The following is a 24,306-nucleotide window of genomic DNA, read 5'->3' on the forward strand; positions in this document are numbered from 1 at the left end:
TTTTTCAGTTAGCCTTGGAGTAGAGATTACTTTATTTCAGGCCAAGGAGAAATATATAATTATTTGTTAATAGTAGATGAGCCAGCTGGCAGTGTTTACTTTTTTTTTTAATGATTCAACCTTTTGGGTTATTGTTCTTATCACCCCAACTTTGCCTTTTTAACTATGACATATGAAGATAAAAACTGATCACCAGAGCAGACAAGGCTAATAGATTTTCCACAGAAAACTGCCAAACTCACTTAAAATTCACCAACAGTCCTCCCCCCCACACACATAAATTCACCCCGTCGTCACGAGGATTAAGGTTTGGGATGCTATTAACCAGAAACAAATAACCAGCAATGACTCGAAAGATAAATTCTGAAAGCCAAGATATACAGAATGCACATGCTGTTCTTTGTACTTCTCTTGGTCTGTTTGATCCCGGATCCTGTCTTGTCTTTTCCTTTTCTCTTTGTGGCCAGCATTACCCCCTAAAGATCAGGTCATCTGTTGGGATTAAACAATACCATGGCCAAATGAGAATGAAACATTCCCCACATGATGTTTGTGCTACTAAGCAGGCTCTGATCTCCCTGTAAAGCAAGTCTTCAAAGGAAGCATTCTACAGGATCATATCAAGCTCACCACTGCTGTGAACGGCCCTTCTCCATGAAAAGTGCCAGCCTAACTCAACTGGTCACTATTGTCACAAAGGAAAACTAATAAAGCTGTATCACGAACAGTTCAGTGAGACATGGGAATGCCAATCGCTGTAGGTTTTCTTGCTCCACCATTTATTTCTGGATTGAATATTTATCATGAATGTATTTCTTTCTTGAAATGCAGAGCAAGCTACTATAGAACATCCTTTTTAACACAGCTAGAGATTAAGAAATATGTATAAGGCTTTTAATAGCATTCTTTGATAGCTTTTAAAAACATTCAATAACAAGAAGAAAAAATCCCATTTTATTTGTCCACCCTGGTTCTGCTTTCTCAACATGTGAAGCCCAAAGCTGTTCTTTTCTTTGCATAGCAGGCTATTCTATCCCTGGACAGGCCAGGATATCTAACATTCACATAGCTCCTGTCTCTCTATAGAATTGTTGGGATCAGTGATGTTTGTGAAACATGAGACTTTCAATCTGAAACAACCACTCTGCTGTACTTCCCTGACATTTCAGGGAAGATGGGATTGCCAACTGTCACATCAGGCAAAACAGAAATTCAACCCTCTTCACCATGAAATCAAATTCACAGCAGATTAAGATAAGAAAATGCTAAAACACAATGCACAACTTTAATATTACCATTACCATGTTTCATAGTTTTAAAAGAACTTTCACATATATTTTATATTTAATCCTTACACCAATCCTGAAACGTTTCTCAGCATTTTATTTCTTCTATTTTAAAGGTAAGGAAAATAAGGTTCTGAAGAGTTCAGTGGTCGTGTGCTAGGATCCTGGGATCATCCATTTAAAACTAAAAGAAGCCATACAAACCAACCCCCTCATTTACAAATGAGGAAACTGAGGCCAGGACAGGGTAAAAGACTTGGAGTCATGAAAAGCTGAGTTCAAATTTTGCCTCTGTTACTAGCTGTGTGACCCTGGGCAAGTCACGACCTCTCTCAACCTCAGTTTCCACTTGTGCAGTGTATAGAGCACTAAGCTTGGAGTCAGGAAGACTTAAGTTCAAATCCAGTCTCAGACACTTACAAGCTTTGTTTCTCCCCAACTGTAAAATGTGGATAATAATAGCACCTACCTTCCAGGGCTGTTGTGAGGATCAAATGAGATAATTAGCAAACTGCCTGACACACAGTAGGCACTATATAAATGTTAACTACTATTATTAAAATGGACATTGTAATATCACTTCTTCAGAGGGCTACTGTAAATATTAAATGTAAAGCACTTTATAAATCTTAAAGCACTATATAAATTTTAGCTATCAATATCTTTATTTTTATAGAAAGTAATGGAAATTTCTTTGTGGTAAACAAGGTTATGGATTACAATAAATATTTCTTTTCAAGATGATGGGAGAATGGGTGAAGATTTACATACCCTAAGGCTAGAGATAAATTTCAGATGAATAAGTGATATTAGATTGCTTTATGTTAACACATAATTTAATGAAAAATTCCTTCTCTGAAATGGATATAGCACTGTCATATACTAACTTTATGCATTTTGAGAGTCACATTCAACATCAGTTAAGCACAAATGAATGTTAAGAGCTATGTATGGTTACTATACAAAAGACACATTAAGTTGACCTCTACAAGGCTGGAATACATGAACTCTAGCAAGAATTCAATTTTATCACCTAGTCCTACACACACCAATGCACGTACTAAAACTGGCTCAAGGTTTTTAGGAACCCAGATAACCTGAAACCTAGCAAGTCACCAAGGCTGGGTGGTGAAGTGTAAAGATTTTAAAAAGAGGACTACTCTACTTATTTCTCTTTTAGAACTAGCTGAAAAGATGCACAGTGTCTAATTTATCTGTTTTCTTCAGCTGCTACAACTGAGCTTTATATATAATAGGTGAATAAAAATGCCCTTTTAAATAAAGTGATTCTGCAGAAGGGAAGTTAGAGAGGAATTTCATTTCTCACCCTTACCAGAAGTGTATATTTTAGGCCAAATTCTATATGAAATCACCTGTTCCATCAAAAGTAACAACCAGACATAGATACCTGAATAGCTTCAACAGTTCCTTAGAAAAATTAATGTATTTTCTTAATCAGAAACAGCTGCCTTACTAGGGTGACAATAAATCAGGTAGGTAAGTTCTAGCCTAGAATCAAAAATCAGGTAGGGTACTAGCAGTTCCCAAAAGGCATTCCAAGTCCAAAATTCTACGTCAAACAGCCTTATGCTGGAGTAGCTGCCAGCCTTTTAAAAGCTAAAGACCTTATATTTCAAGAATAAAAAGGTCATCCTTAGAGGGCGGTAGTAAATACCCTTAAGAGGATTAGGGACTGAAACATAGGAAAAGAGGACCCTTTGGCTTGTAGATAAAAGAAAGCTCAACAAAGAAAGTTCTGATCTCAGGCAAAACTAAATGAGTAAAAAAAAAAAGCAAAAATACGACAAAGAACACTTTGAAGGTTAATACTCATGAGGTCCTAGAATCAGATTGACGCACTCTACTTCCAAGAAAGAGAAAAATTTGAAAGAACAAGATAAAGGGAAGGAGAAAGAGGAAAAAGTAAGGACGGGGAAGAGAAAGAGTCATCTCAAATTAGATAAGTTCCACTGGTGTAATGAGGGAGGAAAGAATGAAAGAGAGTAAGGACAAAAAGTGGAAAAAAACAACCTTTAAATCCATTTTATCTGCATCTTGGAGAACTTATCCAGTCCAAACATGAACTAGCTATACTTCTAATTTCCCCAATAAGGAATAAATCAAACTTGGGTTGGCTCCAATTTTACTGCTGAATTGGTAGCATTTTACAATTACAAAATTTTAAAAATAGGGGCTACCTCAGGGAACTACATTTTTTAAAAAAAATGTATGTAACTACCCTTTTGAGGGTCACAACTGCCTAATGAAGTCATTCTAAAACAAAAACCTTGTAACTTCATAAGGGAGACAATTCCCAAGTCTTCTGAGACACTCCATTCCAAAGGACACTTCTAAATCACTTGGTTTTCTTTCCTTGCATACAACTCAGCTGGGGTCAAAAATCTTAACAAATCTAATAACAAAACAGCAAATAAGAATACTTAACAGCTAGAATAAAGGCTGATCTAGAACCAACTCCTTATGTAGAGGAGGAAAACAGGCCACATTCAATGACTAAGATTACAAAGCTAGTTAACAGTAGAACCCAAGGTTTAGAATTTAAAGCTCGACTGGAGCCTGAAGATCATCTCTAGAGGCAGTGAGGTTGTACAGTGGATAAAGAGTGCTGAGCCTGGAGTGCATATAAAAATAGATTTTATGCACATCAGCATTGAGAAAAAGAAGAAACACAGAATCTCAGAGTTAAGAGAGACTTTATAACACCATCTAATCTAACCCATACCTGAACAAGGATCCCCTCTACAACAATTCTAATAAGTAGTCATCCAGCCTTTGCTTGAACACTTCCTGTAAGGAAAAATCCAATGCATCACTGTAAAGGTACAGATAGATCTTGATTATGTCATCCGCCATGCTGGCTGTCCATCCTAGTTTCATGTCATCTAACATATCTAACTACCATCCATCTATATACTCTTATACAAATCCTTGCTGAAAACACAAAACCACTTAGGGTCAAGGAAAAATCTGTGGGCAATTCTACTACTCAACATTAACCCTATAATTATTCAGAATCCAGTCAATCAACTTGTCGCAAATATAACCAACTACACCATCATCTAGCCCACATTTCTCCATCTTATCCACAAGAGCACATGTGCGTTCATTCATCAAATAGTTTGCTAACATCTGCAACCTGTGTCTGCACCATTTCCCTAAGCAGTCAATTTAATAATCCTATCAAAAGATGAAAGAGGTTACTAGGTTAGCAAAATTCCTAAAACATCAGTAAAGGCCAACATGGCCACATCAAGATCACTGCTTCCTTTTTAAGATACTTGTTAGGTCATCATTTTATTAACACATTATAGAACTGGGCCAGGAATCCATATCAAACTTCTAAATTTACAGAATCTATTCCCCTTTTTGGGACAGAGGAGGAATTGAGACATTTGAGTTTTCCCAGTCCTGTAACATCTCTCTCTTTATAAATACTCTTTTCAAGATCATTGACGGTGGCTCAAAAATCACTTTACTTTTTTCAGTAACCTGGGATGTTGTTCTTTTGACCTAATGGCTTCAACTCATTTAAGACAATTCACTGCTCTTTCTACTATTTTTTTCTTTATCTTGTGTTTGAAGTTCTTATTATTATTTCTTTCTTACTGCAAAAATCATTCTACTTGTCAGGGAAAAAACTAAGAACTGAGTAGTTATGCTTTTTCTTCAGTATTTTTTGGGTCTCCTTTAGCAAGTTGTTGACTTGTTTTTCATGATTTTCTTGCATCACTCTCATTTCTCTTCCCAATTTTTCCTCTATTTCTCTTACCTGATTTTGCAAATCCTTTTTGAGCTCTTCCATGGCCTGAAACCAATTCACATTTTTCTTGGAGGCTTTTGATGTAGGATCTTTGACTTTGTTGACTTCTTCTGGCTGTATGTTTTGATCTTCTTTGTCGCTAAAAAAAGTAGTCTGAGTCCTTTTACGCTGCTTGTTCATTTTCCCAGCCAATTACTTGAGTTTTGAGCTTTTGGTCAGGGATGACTGCTTTCAGGGTGGAGAGTGTTTTGTCCCAAGCTTCAGGGGTTTTGCATTGCTATTTTCAGAGCTACCTCTGTTCTGAAGTGGTATGATGCTCCTCTCCTGGCCTGTACTCTGGTCTGTGAGGGATCTCAAGCACTCCTCTCTGCCATGCAACTACCAGGAGGACTCCCTCTCCACAGTCACCACAAGCTCTGCCACACCTGTGCTCCTCCTCCCCCAAGAACTGCCAACCAGGACTGTGACCCAGATCCAAGCAGGGCAAAGTAAGAGAACCCTGCCTCTGTGCCAGCAAAGTGCTCCCTGCACTCCCGCTTTGCTCTGCTGCTTGATTCCTCCCACCGTTTGGGTCAGGAGCTCTGGAAGCAGCTGCCGCTGGACCTCTGGAAGCAGCTGCAGGAGCTTCCTGCTGCTGCCGCTGCACCACCTCCACCACCCTCAGAGCTGGGGCCGGACCTCTACTCCTCTCACCCAGATCCAGTAGTTTTCCCCTGACCTGCTGCTCCATTGTCTTTGTTAAGTCTGGTAACTGTTACAGCTCAGTTATTCAGGGCCCTGAGGCCTGCTCTCCCCAGTCCACTCCTGGCCTGGTCTGTCCTGGCATGGCCCATGCTGGGCTGCTCTCTGCTCCCAGCACAGTGCGATAGACCCTTCCCAGTAACCATCCAGGCCATCTTGGGCTGGAGACTTGTTTACCTCTGTTATTTCATGGGTTTTGTAGCTCTAGAATCTGTTTAGAGTCATTTTTACGGGTGTTTGGAGGGGTTTGGGGAAGAGCTTAAGCAAGTCCCTGTTTTCAAGCAGCCATCTTGGCTCTGCCCCATCACAGTTCTGCTTTTTGCTATATGTTTCATCATCTCATTCATACCTAACTCTTCTTAGATCTTGCTTTTATTCCTAAAACAGATTTTTTTAAACGTACATTTTGTGGTCCTTGATATTCATGGACAGCCTCAAAATATTCTGAGCATCAGTCTTCTTGACACTATTCTTGCAAGGCTATCCAACTTTTTTTTTCCTAACTTTCCAGTATGTGCCTTTGTTTCCACCCTCTATTACAGTATGTCCTTTGAAATCAAACTTAGGCAATGAGTTCCCTGTACACCCACATTCATCTCTTTGGACAGTTCTTTTTCTCTTTCAACACTGTTATTTCAATTTGTCATTTTCAGAATTCCATTCTTAAGCAATTCCCACTCTTACTGGTCGGACTTCCTCAGTATAATTCTTAAGCCAAAGGGTTCTACCTATCCTTTCTTTGAACTCTGGAAATGTAAGGTGCATGTCAGATCATGTCCAGCTTTCTTCTCCTTTTTTATAATGAAATAGAAGGTATGATTATATACCCACTATGAAAAACTTTTAGAGTTCATCTCATCTAGTTCAACCCCTTTATTCAACACATGAGGAACTGGTCCAGTGTGGTGAAATGACCTACTTAGGTTGACAGAACCACATCAAGTTAGCAACAAAGCCAAGACTAGCCTAAGGCACTTGCCTCCTAGTCCAGGGGCTGTATCCACTATACTGGACTATAGCTTTAATGAGCAAATTACTCCATAGTCACAGCAACAAGCAGAAACCCTGAATATGTACAAATATATAGATTCACTACTAATGTAAGTTTTATTCCAATAGAGAGACTTACAAACTAAATGATGATTAATAATCTTAACAGGTAAATTATGCTGATCCTTCATGCAAAAAGTTACTAATGACCTTCTTTTAAACATCAATGTCAAACCTAACAGCCTTCTTTTAATCCTCATCCTACTTGAACTTTTTGTGGAGTCTGAAACTGCTGACTACCTCTTTCTTCTGGAAACACTCCCTTTCTTTTCATTTTATGATACTGTCTTCTCTCCTCTCTATCTACAAGGTCCTTCTGTCTTCCTTGACAGCTCTACTTTAGCCCCCCATTATTAAGAAGGGGTATATGGTGCTTGGCCCTTTGCCTCTGTCATTTTATATTGTGTCTCTTGAAAATTTTACCTGTTATGCCTTCAAGTAGCTCCTCTATGTAGATGATTCTAAAATCTCGGCCTTCAGCCCTGACCTCCTTGCTGAGCTTCAGTTTAGTATCTTAAAGTCACTTGCCATTAAAAAATCTTTTACCTCTACATTAGTACTAGGAATCTCAAGCTCAACATGTCTGTATCTGTCTACCTATCTATCTACCCATCCATCCATCCATCCATCCATCCATCTACAAGAGTCCTCAGATTGAATTGTTCCTAGACAAGTTACTTAATATCTCTCAGTCTCAGTTTCCTCATCTCTAAAATGGGGATGATAATATTTATATTATACACCTTTCAGGGTTGCCGTAGTGAAAGCACTTTTTAAACCAACAGGAGCTCCCTAATGTCTCTATGATAAAATCTAAACCCTTCCACTTGGCATTTAAAGCCCCTTCACAATCTGGCCCTAGCCTATTTTTCCAGGCTGATTAAACATTTCTCTCTTATACACTCTAAAAGCCCAGCAAGAAGGGAATGGTTATATAAACTGTGCTAAGTAATGGAATGGAATACTTTCTTGCAATAAAGACCAATACACAGCTACTACACAAATAAATTTGAGAAAACAACCAAAAATAATGCAAAGACAAAATTTAAAAAAAAATTAAGTTCCAAACCAGAAGAACAAAGTACAAACTAACAATGCTCATTCTCAGAGGAAAAGTAAATAAAAATGGAAAAATAAAAAATCCTGATGAGGACATAAGAGTGGTCAGAAAAATTACTATGCACTGAAATCAATTAATTTAAATGCAAACAACTATTAAGCAAGTTTAGTTGATTATTAATGTTTATAACAATAAAGCAAGATATTAAGGTAACACCTTAGACAGGGAGGTTATTAAACAAATTATCCCAATTTTAGATGCAGCATGATCATACAAGGCAAGTTTTGAGGTAGACTTGCACACATAATCACATGCCCTGCTTGATCCTATTAGTCCTCACCATTCAAAGCTGGGTCTGTTCCCAGCACGTTCCATTCTTCTGGCAGTTTGAGGTGTCGGAATGCCAGTGCTACCTTCTCATCTAGAGTATTCACATCCCCAGAGGGTGGTCCTGATCGATCCAGAAACCTGGTGAAGTTCAGAGCCTGTTGGTTGCCAGCACTAGTTGCCAGGAACTGGGCTGCATCATATACTTCATCCTGAATGAAGCGAAAATCTTCCTCAGCCACCACAAAAACAGGGAGTCCCTCTTTGGAAGCACAGAGCAGGACCTTCACTGTCTCACAGCAGTCATGACCTGCCCAAAACACACCAGATCCAAAAAACAGCATTAGAAGGCTTATGGACAAGAGGACTCTTAACACATGACATACAGGTTATGCCATTATATTAATTTTCTCTCGTAAAAGCTAAATGAGAAAACAGAGCATGGCAAAACACTTAACAGACCAACAGTCAAATATCTGTTGGGTTTTGAAAGGCTGTGGACAAATAATTCATTTATCAGTCTTGTATAAGTTTTGCAGATTGCTTTACTTAGTATCACCTAATTTCAACAGGGACAATAATAATTAAAATCATAACGATGAGAATGAAATAACAGGGACGATACTAACACTAATCCATAAACATTTAAGAACAATATTTTTAAGAGATGTTACCAAAGGAAATACAATCTCCAAGTTTCAAAAAGTGAAAACCTTTCAAAATGGAGCTATCTAGTGGGAAAATATCAAAGTCAGTAGGAAAAAGGATGAGGTACATCCCCATCATCCTATCTGCTACCATGCTTGCTAGGAGCATACTTTTAATGAGTTTACATAATGTGAGCTTGCAGTCTAATACATTTATTCCACTAAATACAATAATCAATTTATCTATGTCATAGTTCAAATTACGTTAAATATTTAAAATAGCACAACAGTATCTGGTCCCAGGAACAAGTCTATCTCAATTGTATCAAAAAGGAAATGTGGTTAGTGTTACATAATAATAGCAACTAGCATTTATAATGAATTTTAAGGTTTGCAAAGTACTTTAAATGCATTATCACAATTGACCCTCACAGCAGCTCTGGGAGGGAGATGTCATTATCATGCCCATTTTACACATAACAAAACTGATGCCGAGATAGCTTAAATAACTCACCCATGGTCACACAATTACTCAAGAGTCTATTAAAGGATTTAAGGCCTTGGAGTTTTCTTGATCCTAAGTCTAATACTCTACCCACCACGCAACACTGCCTCTCACTAGATAAGGTGTAGAAAGTGATAGAAAAGTACATAGTAATGTTCAAATAGGTTACTACTATCATCATCGTTATTAATGGCATTGAGTAAATCATTGTTATCATCATCAGCCTTGAATAAGGGCATCAAAACAAAAGGCCTTGTTCATAAATAATCTGTTTCAAATAGCATTTCTCTTCATTCTTACCTACTTAAATACATGGACCCCTAGGAAATAATTAATTTTTACAGAACAATGAATTATGGGATCATATGACCAAGCACAGTTCAAAACTCTGTCATGTCAACATTCAGGATAACCAGGTAAGCTGACAGTAAAGTCACCAGCATCTCTCATATCAGGTCTTAATTGCAATGGATGTCTTACGCAATGTCAGAGTGCTTCTAGACTTTCAACCTCAGAATCAAGGTAAAATGCTCCCCAATTTCAGGGAGAATTCTAAAATTCTCTCTATCAAGAGAGAATTCAAAAATTTTCAGTAACTGATCTCAATTTACTGCAAGCTCTTGCACTGTCATCCTTAGTTATTCCTTCATAAAATAACTTCTTTCTAAAAATGATGAGACTATATGAAAAGGTCAGAAAAACCAAAACCAAGCCCTTTTGGACTAAATCAACTTGTAGCTATAAGTCTCTCATGCATCTGATGATCACTACCCATCCTGCCGAGAGTGAGACCTGTCCCTTTTTGTGGGCTGTAAGACAGATTATCCACGTCATTGCTCCAGACCAGGGGATTCTAGTGATACAAAATAAATTTTACATTGTAACGAAATATAAAAAAGAAATTGAAATACATGTTTCAGTGCAAACACAAGTGCAAATAAAAAAAAGTTATTTTTTCCACCTAAGTTTTTTTTACAGTGGTTTCCATGACCCTTTTATTCCAACAGCAGAGGAACACATCTAGAATACTGTTGAGTCTGTTAAGCAACAGCTATGTATTGTGAGAGCTATAAAAATAGCAGAGAATTGCTGCGAAGTTCTTGCTTACTAAAAAATGAACCCCTTGCTGTGAGAAATAAGTACATCTATAAAATAATGGAATTAATTTCCAGAAGTAACACACGAAAACCAATGGCATTACTTTATAGTCAGTCTTCTGACAAGAGTAAAAAATAACTTGACTGTGTGCTTTGACACTTCTCAATTTAACAGTTTAAAAATGTTCATCTATTTGAAGGAAGTCTGGAGTATAGACATTCACACCTGAATGACACTCCTGAATTCACACACACAACCATAATTCAGGTTTAAAGAGATGCAGAGAGAGTGAACTCAAAGGTTAGCAAAACCCACTACAGAGAATGATACTAGAAGCAATCGGAGAAGAATTACTTAATGAGCAGCATGCCTTAGTTATTTTCTATAATTTATGGTAACAAATGACCTCAGGTAAAAATAATTTATCAGGAAATTCATAATATGGAGAGGTAGTAGAGCTTCTATCAACTCTTCTCTCCTTACTTTGCATCCCAAGTTCTAACTTACGGCAGAACTTTAGTGATACCAACGAATGCAATGACAGAATGACGACCTATGAAGGTAAAGAGTGAATGAAGGGCAATAAGATGGTGACACATCTGTTTCTACCATCATCAAAATAAGAAAATACGCATCTCATCCAATCATTCGCCAGAAAGGTGGGCATAACTGCAAGGGATGACATAGCAATACAAAACTGATTAGAGGACAGGGGCCTCTATGCACTGGGAGAAAGACTAAGAATATAGACAGCAGTAGTCAAGCCTCTTTTGGTATAGTTTACCAAGAAAACTGCTTAGTCTCAGGGATATCTGCTCAGGAGAAAACACATATACTATAGCAGTAAAAGGGGAGAAAGTCAAATAGTGAAGAAATCCCAAACAAACTACCTAAAATAAAAGGCCAGAATGACACGAACACAAAAAAGATAATAGAGAATTGATTGAGTATAAACTCGGTTCTCAAATAGATGGGCCAACAATGAGACTGACGAAGATATAAGGAAGAATCAGAAAGAATTTTTTTAAAGGCAATACATCACAATTCCTCAGACATCATCAAACAAAAGCAAGAAACTTCAGAATATTTTAAAAGAAAAGTAAAGTTACCAAGTTTGAAATCTGATCAGATATCAGAACTCTCAAAGAAATTTTAAAAAAATTTGAATTCAATTCAATAAATATTTATTATGCACCTGTCATGTGCCAGGCACTGTGCTAGGTGCTGGGGGGATACAAAAAGAGGCAATATATAGGAGAAACAGAAAAAAATTAAAAGAAGGAAACCAGTGGATTAAGAAGGGCCTTAGGGAAGACTTCGTGTAAAAGGTATAATTTCAGTTGGAACTTAAAGGAAGCCAGAGAGGTCATTAGTCAGAGTGGAAGAGGGATAGCATTCCATGCATGGGAGATAGCAAGATAAAATGCCTAGAGCTGAGAGATAGTGTCTTCGTTGTGGAATAACCATAAGGCCAGTGTCACTGCATCCAAGAGTAAAGCATAAGACTGGAAAAGTAGGAGGGGGCTAGGTTAGGAAAGGCTGGAATGCCAGAGAGTTTTGTACTTGCTCCTGGAAGCAAAAGGAAGCCAATGGAGTTTACTGAGTGAGTGGGTGTGGGTGCATGTACCTCATGTACCTGTGTGTATAGGATCAGAACTATGTTTTAGGAAAATCTTTTTAGTGGCTAAATGGAGAATGGACTTGAGTGGGAAGAGACCTGAGGCAGGCAGACCCACCAGGATATACTGCAGTCAGGCATGAGGTGGTAAGTGCCTGCACCAGAGTAGTGTCAGTGTCAGAGAAGAGACATATTTAAGAGATGTTGCAGAGGTGGTATCAGCAGGCCTTGCCAGCAGCTTGGATTAGAGGGGTGAGAGACAGTGAGAGAATACTGGATGACTTCTAGGTTGTGAGCTTGAGGGACTAGCAGGATGATGTCCTCTACAGTAACAGGGAAGTTAGGAGGTGGGGAAGGTTTCGGGGGAAAAAGATAATGAGTTCTATTTTGGACATATTGAGCTTAAGATGTCTAGTGGACATTCAGGTTGAGATGCCTGAAAGGCAGGTGGAGATCAGCAGAGACTGAGTCAGGACAGATAGATCTGAGAAACACCAGTACAGATGGGGTAATTAGATCCATGGGAGATGATGAGATCACCAAGTAAAGTAGTTCAGAGAGGGAAGAGAACAGTGCCCAGGAGCAAACCCTGAGTCAGGACACCTAAGGTTAGAGAGCATGATCTGGAGAAGGATTCAGCAAAGAAGACTGAGAATGAGTAATCAGATAGGTAGGAGGAAAAACAAGGAGTGTGGTGAGAGAGAAGAGAGTACAGAAGAGGAGAGCGTGATCAACGGTGTCAAAAGCTGCAGAGGTCAAGGAGAATGAGGCTAGAGAAATGGTCTTTGGATTTGGCTACTAAGATAATTACTAACTTGGGAGGGAGCAGTTTCAGTGAAATGATAAGGCTGCAAGCCAGATCATAAGAAATTAAGAAGAGGAAAGAAGGAGGCACAGAGAAGATAACTTAGAAGACCTGGGAGACGATGTCTCCCAAGTAGTAGGGGCTCTGAAAAAGTTTGTGATACATCTGGAACTCCAAAGCATAGAAGGAAAAGATTATTTGGCAGGAGAAAAAAAAAATAAAAGCCAACATCTATCAAAAGAACTCATGAATTCTATACAAGTAAAATGACTGACCCTGAAGACTAGATTCTCAGACATCATTTAAGGATACTATATTTTCCAAAAGAGAGAAAAAGATTAATTAAAAAGCCTAAGTGCCACATTTTCAGAAATAATACAAATTCCCTGAAAGTTTTTAAAACAAGTAGAATACTGATTAATGAAATCTCAATTTTACTTTTTAAAAAAGGCAAACAGCATTTTTCACAATGAAAAATCACTTACTAAACAGGTTCTATCTTCTGATCCAGTGATATGACTACCAGCACATATACGGCCCAAAGGGTAAAAAACACAGATAAAGGTCATTCATACACACACACACACACACACACACACACACACACACACACACACACACACAATTTACTGCAGATTTTGGGAGCTTAGAAAAAAACTGAAAATTAAGATGATATATACTGACTTGGGAATATTTCAATCAACTGCAGCAAATGAATATAACTGAATATTACTACTCCACAAGAAACATAAATATGTAGAGTTCCGACATGCAGGGAGACTTGTACAAACTGATGGAGAAGGAAGTCAACAGAATCAAGAGAACACTACATATAAAGAGAGCAGCTAGTTGGCACAGTGGATAGAGTGCTGGGCCTAGAGTCAGGAAGACTTGAGTTCAAATCCAGCCTGACACAATTAACTATCTGTGTGACCCTGGGCAAGTCATTTAACCTTGTTTGCCTCAGTTTCCTCACCTGTAAAATGAGCTGGAGAAGGCAAAGGCAAACGCCTCCAGGATCTCTGCCAAGAAAATCCCAAACAGGGTCACAAAGAGTCGACGTGACTGAAAAACCACTGAACAATAACAGTAACAACACCGTAACAGCCGCGTTACAGGAAAACAATGCTAAAAGTTATGAGAATTCAAACCAATGAAATGGTCCGGCTGGACTGCAGGGCTCTGACAGTGAAACGTGACTTCAGAATGGAGAGGGAGTAAGCTACAGGGATGAAATAAAGCATGTAATGTCGTGCACGGCCAATCTGTCTTAACTTGTTTGCCCCTTTATTACAAGAGGAAGGTTTTGGAAAATAACAATAATGCTTTTAAAAATCAATAAATAAAACTTTTAACAATTAGAACTGATGTGTAGCAATTAGTAACCACGAGGTCTCATTTATTAACAATGCTGTCTCATTTACAAAGGAGGAAAAGAATAATTTTTTTATAAACTCAGTATTTGGGGGTATAGATATGAATAAAATTCGTTTTTGAGACAAGAGAAAAATTAACTCCCATAAATGTCACCATCCCATGGGTAAGAAGAGATATTAAAGGGACTATGCAATCAAAACAGCACCATGCATTATTCAAATGAAACATATAATGAATTTGGCTGTCAAATCTTACACCTATAATTCCTTACAAGAGATGTTAATCAAAATATCTATATCCCATCTGATCCAAATAGTCCTTATTCTTTTTAACCAGTCTTCCCCTTCCCACACTTCAACAATGTTTTGTAAGTGAATGCTAATTCATCTAACCTTAAGACAGGGAACAATGAAACTTGTATGAGAGTCCTACTACCATTAAGAAAAAAAAAGTGTCAGGGGCAGCTAGGTGGCGCAGTGAGTAGAGCACCAGCCCTGGAATCAGGAGGACCTGAGTTCAAATTCGGCCTCAGACACTTGACACACTTACTAGCTGTGTGACCTTGGGCAAATCACTTAACCCCAATTGTCCTGCCTTCCCCCCTCCAAAAAAAGAAAAAGAAAAAAAAAGTTATTACCTCTTTCATTTACAAAAGGGATCACACTATAGTAACAATCACTAGCTTTATATTAAGCATTCCAGGCAGACCAAAAGGCCAATGTAAAAGAATATTTCAATCAAAAATAGAACGCAGCAAAGAAAAAATTTTTAAAGAAAAATCCCTCTGCATTTCCTGGCAAATGCTTGCTGATTGCTAAAATGATGGTTTCCTTTGAGGCAAAGTGTGTATCTGTGAAAAGAGGGAGTTAAGGAGTGTTTATTTTATTAATGTATGGATTAGTGAGGTTAGAGAATTGAAACAACAACAACTCAGAAGCAAATATCTGGGAAAATATCATTCAGGATTTCCTTTCAGATATGGGTTCACATTCTGAGGGAAAACTTTGCTGTTGTTCAGTCATTTTTCCAGTTGGTTCTGACTCTTCCTGTCCCTATTTAGGGTTTTCTTTACAAAGATACTGCAGCGGTTTGCCATTTCCTTTTCCAGTTCATTTTACAAATAAGGAAACAGAGGCAAACAGGGTCAAGTGACTTGACCAGGGTCACACCGCTGGCAAGTGTCTCAGGCCACATCTGAACTCTGGTCCTCCTGACTGCAGATCCACTGTTTTATCCACTTCAGCCACCTAGATGCTGAAGGAAAACTTAAAAATGATCAAAAGTCAATGTGGCCATAATTCTGTAACTCATTTGGTATAATCATAGCCCTGCATTGTTGTTTTTGTTTTTAAAGGAAAAACTCAAAACGACACTTAAGATACTACCTTACACCTACCAGAGGGAGGGAGGGAGGGAGGGAGGGAAGGAAGGAAGGAAGGAAGGAAGGAAGGAAGGAAGGAAGGAAGGAAGGAAGGAAGGAAGGAAGGAAGGAAGGAAGGAGAAGGAGAAGGAGAAGGAGAAGGAGAAGGAGAAGGAGAAGGAGAAGGAGAAGGAAAGAAAAGAAAGAAGTAAAATTCAACTTCAACAAGGCTGTGGGGAAACACGCTTTCTCATTCACTCTTGTATTTATAAGTATAAATATTCTGGACAGAAATACGAAAATATGCAACAAGAATCATAAAGCCTATCAGACCTTTCAGACTCAGACATTCCATAGGCAGGACTTTATATCCCAAAAATGTTAACATAAAGGAAAAGGGGATACCTATTTGTTGCTCTATATGTAAAATTTTAAAATTGCAAATAATCCAATAACTGTCCAAAAAACTGGAGAATGGATAAATAATGATATATTAGCTTAGCCTTAAGTTTGAGGACTGAACTAAATTTTCTTTAAATTCACAGACTATCATTTTTCCATCTTGGATCCCAGCACTCAGTTTAGTGTCTTGGACATAACAGGGTACTTAATAAATATAGAAGTGAAGTTTATGCAACATATAAAGAACATAAGAATAGAAATAACTGCCTCTATGTGGCAGATAACAACAATTCGTTTTAAAAAAAAAAACAAAAAACAAGACCCCAAACTGAAGATACACCAGAAATGATAAATGAATCAGAGTTTTTAGGAAATAGTAAGTCTGGGTTCATTAATCTACCAAGCAACAAGCATTTATTAAGTGCTACTGTGTGCTAGGAATTACACTAAGCACTCTAGAATAGTTATCCCTTCTACATCATGACTTTCCCCATTGAGGTTTCAGTATATCAAGAACGTAAGAAGTTAAATGGGAATTTTTCAGGAGTTCTGTGGAAGATGCAAACAACATGCGAAGGCCAGCAGAGGATACATAAAAAGCTCAGAAACTCAGAAATGCATAAAATATATGTAGAGTATTGTATAATATCAACCCAAATTTTACCATGAGTTACTGTAAATACCCCATAAAAGAAAAAGAAAAAATTTAGACATCTTCTCTGGTATGAACAGAGGGCCAAAAAATTTTAGGTGGATTTTCCAGAATGCGGAGGCACCGTACCTCTAACTCCCTTGATGTGGAAGGGATAACAGTACAAAAAAAATGCAGAAAGTTTTTGCCCTCATGCATTTTCTGGATAAGAGGAAAAGAGATTAAAGGAAGCCTAGAGAGGAGCAGATAAGTTCACTGACCTCCGTCAAAACAAACTACTAACTAGGAGTCCTGGGGACAAAAAGAAGAAAACTAAAGTACTGAAAAGGTATATAAAGGAACAATATCTAATGTTTTTGCTCTCTTTTGAACCTATGCAAGAATATGTTCTAGTTTCTCTGCAAATAGTTAACCTTTTGAAAAGGAGTGAAAACAAATCTGGTAATCACTAAAAGGGGATATTAAAATCTATGGCAAAGACCTAACTTAGTTGAATACATTTATCCAAAATCTGACAGCAGTATCTGTCACTGGGCATGTTCAGCAGGATAATATGAGTTTCCTACAGTCCCCTTATCACTAAGCAAAGCACCCATGGAGACAAAATATTATGGTAGATAAACAAAGCCACTAGACACATGAGACATCAATTACTTCATTTCCTATAAATGAACTAAAAGTGGAACACATACCATCTGAGTCCATAACAATGAGAATTCAAAATCAATTCAAACTGCATTAGGTTTTAGCACCTATAAAAAATATTCTTGGATCATACATTTGATTAATCCAAGGAGAATACCACACTAACATTACCTTCAGAAGATCTGCATACATTAGGCTATGGAAACAAAGTGAAATAAATTCTATCTTTTATTCCCTCAAAATTACTGATTGACCCCTGCCTCCTGCCTCCCAAAAAACACAAAGGAAAACTTGAATATGAGTCTTGCTTCTGAAATGACTGCATGGGAGAATGGGAAAGTCTAAATTTTCAGATCATGAACTCAAATCTTTATATAGCAGAATGAATTTTTAAAAAGCACTTATCAATAGTGCCAAAAATTCTTCCCTGTGCTAAGCTCTGAGCATAGAAAGGCAATACAGTCCTTGTGTTCAAGGAGTTCACCTTATAACTGCGGAGACAATACACAAAAGATTTCAACTGCAAAGGATAGAGGCTTAAGCCCTCAAGTCCTTATGGTTCCTTGGCAAAGTAGACAGTAATGCCTCTTCCTTGATGTTATTTCCACATAAATTCCACACAGACATAATTTGTTATGTATTTTGAGAAGTTGCCCAAATATATGATACATGCATAAATCCTTATTTCCAGAGGTAAAGTTAACAAGGGGAGGGGAGGAGAGATCAGAAGATAAATAAAAGGCAGGCAGCATTAATAACAGTCTTATAATAACTCGCATTTCTATGGCACATTTTGGCTTAAAAGCATGTTTGAGGTTTTCTCCAGAGCCAGTTTTTGTTGGCAAACTAATTTTAAAAATATTGACACAGCATGGTCCTCATATTAGCGCATGAAGGACTCCATGTTCTGCCCAGGTTTCCAGAGTGATAAAATACGTGGGCATTTCCATGTAAATACTGCAAACAGCCCAATGAATAATAGATTAATGATTATAGGGCAAGAGCAAACTTAGACCTCCAAGACTCCAAATATCCATTGGAGTACTGGAGTTCAAAGTTTGCTTTTTTCCATAAAATAGGTTTATTGCCTACTTTCAAGGCTATAACTCAGCTTCCTTCCACTCTCATTCCCAAAGCAATTAAACCACTTTTCTACAGAGATTCAATATTATTTTTTTAAAAAAAAGTTAAGAAGAGAGAAACAGATGCTGTCGAAAATGGCCATTACAAAAGCACAGGTATTTCATGGTACAGATGACGAAATAACTAGTGGAAATTTACTGCTTTCTGATTAAGACTGGTTAGACGCCTAAACTTTCTTTCAAATTGTCGTATTCGTATGTCATCCTTGCACATCTGTAGAAAAAAAAAGAGAGCTGATACTGACAGACCTAGCACACCAATGGCCTTTTATTGTAGCTTGGCTTATCAAGACCTGACCAGCAGTTATTATTTTTTCTACTTATTTAAAACACGAAAACAATTTATCACAGGGCTGTATTTTTCAGCCTCAGAAAGCACTATTTGTATTAGATTTCCCTAGCACTTTTATTTTAATAGGCATAAAAAGAAAGACAAAAAGATAAACAGGAAACCTGGGACCAAGTGGGACCACGTAATGCCCACAAGTAAGCTTGGCTATTATTCAGAATTTAATTACTAGAAGTATAGGGGGAAAATGTAAGTTTACTTAAAATTTTTTTTCACAAAAATGCCACTTAGGAACTCTCAATCTGTCCTACTTTTCATTCTAAAAACATATTTGCTTAGTCTAACAAACACCTAAGTGTTATTCTATTTCATTTAATATTAAATACTAAGTTCCCTAGTCATTTGCCAACAGTCTGCTCACAATTGTATACACTGTTTACTAGTTACATTGAGGTCTTTTACAATGAATCGATTTTTTAGACCTGTAACAAACATTTATCTACATGAAGGGGCGGGGAGGAGGAAGCAGCAGCTAGTTAAAACTGAATGTGAGGATTTATATAGGGTGTTCCTAAAGTCTGGACACACAGGAAATGGGGAGTTATTGCATTGAGTTCCCATGAATCTTGCAAAGCACATCAACCTTTCCATCACTAATGAAATGAAGATGTTATTTGTTAATATTCTAATTAAATAAAATGTTTAAAATTTCATTAATTTCATTTCTTGAAAATGTGGATTTTTGCCTGTGTCCAGACTTTGGAAAACCATGTATTTATGAACTTCTTAATATTTTTGTTATTCTAATTAAAAAGAAATGGGATCAGGGTATTTTACTTCTACCTACAGTATCAGTGAAGTAATAATAGCAATGAATTCATCTGGGCAAAACAAATGTGTTCTCATTTCAGCTTCTGTTTCATAGTAAATTATATTTTTGAATCAGACATGCAACAAGCTATTTCTGACCTCATCATTTATTATACAACTTGTTTACCAATTTAATCACTGAGTCCAATTCCTAAGGTTAGCCAAATATATTTTGTAAAAGAAAAATGGCTGGGTTTTTCCACTACACCTCTTAAATGGTAATGAAAACGAGAATGATTTCATATTAAAAACTAAAAGAAGTCTATTTTATTTCTTTCTAAATTAAACATCCATTTCATTCATCAGAAGCAGAAAAGAAAGGAAGGGCAAGAGCAAAAGACATGAATACAAAATCTTGTTTTAAGAGCTTGGGTTTTTGTTTTGATTTTTTCTTCCTGTAATTAAACATGTATCTCTACTCCTTCCTGTGGGGCTAGAAGGGTGGGGGGCAGAATGGAATGGGACTTTGTAACAAATGGTTAAGCCTGGGGCGGAGCCAAGATGGCAGCTGGAAAACAGGGACTTGCCTAAAGCTCTCACCCAGGACCCTTCAAACACCTATAAAAATGCTCTGAACAAATTCTAGAACCCACGAAATAGCAGAGCAAAGCAGGGTTCCAGCCCAGGACAGCCTGGATGGTCTCTGGGTAAGGTCTATCACACGGATCTGGGAGCAGAGCGGAGCGGAGCAGAGCCCAGCCAGGTGGAACAGGAATCATTGAGCTGTGGCAGTTAACCAGACTTCTCAACCCACAAACACCAAAGACAACAAAGAAGGTTAGTATGAAAAGATGAGGGGACAGAGTGTAAGGAGTTCTCGGTTCAGCCACTGCCCCTGGGGGCAGCGAAGGTGGTGCAGCTACAGAACTACAGCCGCAGTTGCTTCAGGCCCCAGGCCCACTTGGTGGGAGGAATTAAATGGCAGATCTGAGCAGGAGTGCAGAGCTGGCTTAAGATCTGAGTCCTGGTCTGGGTTGGCGGTTCTTGGGGGAAGAGTAGCCCTGGTGTGGCAGAGCCTGCTATGTAGAAATAGCTCTGAAAACAACAGCACAGCCCCTCAAGCTTGGAACAAAGTACTGTCTACTCTACAACTAGTCATACCCCAACGAAAAACTCAAGGGTCAAGTAAATTGGCTGGGAACATAGCCAGGCAGCGAAAATGGACTCAGATTCAGACTCAAATGTTGGAATCTTTCTTTGGTGACAAAGAAAACCAAAACATACAGCCAGAAGAAGTCAACAAAGTCAAACAGCCTACATCAAAAGCCTCCAAGAAAAACATGAACTGATCTCAGGCCATGGAAGAGCTCAAAAAGGATTTGGAAAAGCAAGTTAGAGAAGTAGAGAAAAAATTGGCAAGAGAAATGAGAAGGATGCAGGAAAACCATGAAAAACAAGTCAATAACTTGCTAAAGAAGACTCAAAGAAATACTGAAGAAAATAACACTTTAAAAAATAGACTAACTGAAATGGCAAAAGAGCTCCAAAAAGCCAATGAGGAGAAGAATGCCTTGAAAGGCAGAATTAGCCAAATGGAAAAGGAGGTCCAAAAGACCACTGAAGAAAATACCACCTTAAATATTAGAGTGGAGCAAGCGGAAGCTAGTGACTTTATAAGAAATCAAGATATTATATATAAAACAGAACCAAAGGAATGAAAAAATGGAAGATAATGTGAAATATCTCACTGGAAAAACTACTGATCTGGAAAATAGATCCAGGAGAGATAATTTAAAAATTATTGGACTACCTGAAAGTCATGATCAAAAAAAGAGCCTAGATATCATCTTTCAAGAAATTATCAAGGAGAACTGCCCTGATATTCTAGAGCCAGAGGGTAAAATAGAAATTGAAAGAATCCACCGATCACCTCCTGAAAAAGATCCCAGAAAGAAAACTCCTAGGTATATTGTCACCAAATTCCAGAGCTCCCAGATCAAGGAGAAAATACTGAAAGCAGCCAGAAAGAAACAATTTGAGTATTGTGGAAACACAATCAGGGCTAACACAAGATCTAGCAGCTTCTACATTAAGGGACTGAAGGGCTTGGCATATGATATCCCGGAGGTCAAAGAAGCTAGGATTAAAACCAAGAATCACCTACCCAGCAAAACTGAGTATCATGCTCCAACACAAAATATAGACTTTCAATAAAATAGAGGACTTTCAAGTTTTCTCAGTGAAAATACCAGAGCTGAACAGAAAATCTGACTTTCAAACACAAGAATCAAGAGAAGCATGAAAAGGTAAACAAGAAAGAGAAATCATAAGGGACTTACTAAGGTTGAACTGTTTTGTTTACAATCCTACATGGAAAGATGATGTGTATAATTCATGAGACCTCAGTGTTAGGGTAGCTGAAGGGAATATACATATCATATATACGTATATACATACACACACACATATGGAGGGAGTGGGAGAGGGGGAGGTAAGGAGGGCACGGGGTGAGTTGAATATGGAAGGATGATATCTAAAAAAAAAATTCAAATTAAGGGATGAGAGAGGAATATATTGAGAGGAGGAGAAAGGGAGAGATAGAATGGGGTAAATTATCTCGCATAAAAGAGGCAAGAAAAAGCAGTTCTGTTGGGAGGTAAGAGGGGGTAGGTGAGGGGGAATGAGTGAATCTTGCTCTTATCGGATTTGACCTGAGGAGGGAATAACATATACACTCAAGTGGGTATCTTACCCCACAGGAAAGAAGGAGGAAGGAGATAAAAAAGGGGGGGATGATAGAAGGGAGGGCAGACGGGGGGGGAGGTAATCAAAAGCAAACACTTTGGAAAAGGGACAGGGTCAAGGGAGAAAAATGAATAAAGGGGGATAGGACAGGAAGGAGCAAAATATAGTTAGTCTTTCACAACATGAGTATTGTGGAAGGGTTTTACATAATGATACACATGTGACCTATGTTGAATTGCTTGCCTTCTTAGGAAGGGTGGGTGGAGAGAGAAGAGGGGAGGGAATTTGGAACTCAAAATTTTAAAAGCAGATGTCCAAAAGAAAAAGTTTTTGCATGCAACTGGGAAATAAGATATACAGGCAATAGGGTATAGAAATCTATCTTGCCCTATAAGAAAGTAAAGGAAACGGGGATGGGGGGAGTGGGGTGACAGAAGGGAGGGCTGACTGGGGAATGGGACATTAAGAATATATGCCATCTTGGAGTGGGGGGAGGGCAGAAATAGGGAGACAATTTGTAATTCAAACTCTTGTGAAAATTAATGCTGAAAACTAAAAATATTAAATAAATAAATAAATAATGTTAAAAACAAAAACAAATGGTTAAGCCTAATAAATCTCCCTATTAGCTACATCCAAAAATATATATCTTATTCCATACAGTAACCCATCATCACTCTGCTAGAAAGTAAATAGTATTCTTCATCATTGGCCTTCTGGAATCATCAATGATCCGCTGCACTCATCAGTGGGGTACTTTAAGAAGAAAACTGAAGGTGACTCCAAGGTTGAAAACTCAAGAGTCTGGAATAAGGCAGGTAACCTCAACAAAAACATGGAAGTTAGGAAGTCACATATGGTTGGAGGGGACGGTAATGAGCTCTATTTTGGACACAAGTTTCACATCTATAGGCTATACAGGTGGAGATGAGCAAAAGTAGATCAAGTTCAAGAAAGACACGAAAGGGCTGTCTATGAGAAGATTTGGGCATTACCAACATAGAGATCAAAAGCGTGTGTAAAGGGCAGTGTTTGCTGGATTTACCCAGGTATTCCCTAGTGTCTCAAAAAGAAAATTCTGTATTTTCTTTCTCATTTCAGAAACTTTTAGTTGCTAGTTTGGGGGAAAAACCTTTAGTTAAGTTGGAGCTTCTTTACTCTGATTACTAATTATGTATTTTAAGACCGAATATTCAATAAATGCTCAACTTAAAAACTAAACCAAAATTATCTAGTTTTACACCCTAATAGAACGTGTTACACATAACTGACTACTCTGGAGCCAAAGAAATCACTGAAAATATACAAAGACAATAATTGGCCTGGGAAAGAATACTGACTGTGATGTGCTCCTAGCTACCACTGTCATTCCTAGACAGAAGCAGATAAAATTAATATAGGAAGTCATAAGAGGAAAATGTGGTAGGCAGTATATAAATTTGAGAAAGGTAATAGTGAATGAATAATCTTGTGTTATCACCCACACAGCACAATCTATGCCTGCCTATTCTACTAATGTGGCTCAAAACTCAGTTGTGAACAACTTAACCTGACCCCATCTCCCAAAGGGAAGAAACATCAGGGGGGTTAAATATGGCCTCCCCGTTCTATATTACATATATATCGAACATAGTGATGGTATCTTCTATTAGTACATGCTGAATGAGGATCATACTCTATCTTGCATGTACTTTTGGAATATGAACTCTTTGAAACCAAGAAATGCATTTCTGCCTTTCTTTTTATACCTAGCACAGGGACTCACATGTAGCAAAAGCTTAATAAAAACTTGCTGACTGATTGACAAATGTAGAAAGGATCTCAGAAGCCATCTATTCCAAACTTGGATGTTAAAGATGAGAAAATTAAGGCCCATGGAAGTTAAATAACTTGTCCATAGGTAGTGTTAGAGATAGGATTTGAACCCAAGTCCTGATTTGAGAGCCAATACTCTTTCCGTTTAAAA

The 24,306-nt window shown here is 37.9% G+C and overlaps 1 protein-coding gene across 1 annotated transcript in view; it reads right to left on the bottom strand.

Moving 5' to 3' along the window:
• AKAP13 (A-kinase anchoring protein 13) overlaps nucleotides 1–8,339 on the bottom strand; it is a 204,811-nt gene extending 196,472 nt beyond the window's left edge. Inside the window, exon 1 of the mRNA XM_036735444.1 lies at nucleotides 8,259–8,339. The gene's annotated coding sequence lies outside the window, so the exon portion shown is untranslated. The remainder of the gene's footprint in view (nucleotides 1–8,258) is intronic.
• Nucleotides 8,340–24,306: the final 15,967 nt, after the last annotated feature.

Source organism: Trichosurus vulpecula, chromosome 8 (genome assembly GCF_011100635.1).
Source record: "Trichosurus vulpecula isolate mTriVul1 chromosome 8, mTriVul1.pri, whole genome shotgun sequence".
Classification (NCBI taxonomy): domain Eukaryota; kingdom Metazoa; phylum Chordata; class Mammalia; order Diprotodontia; family Phalangeridae; genus Trichosurus; species Trichosurus vulpecula.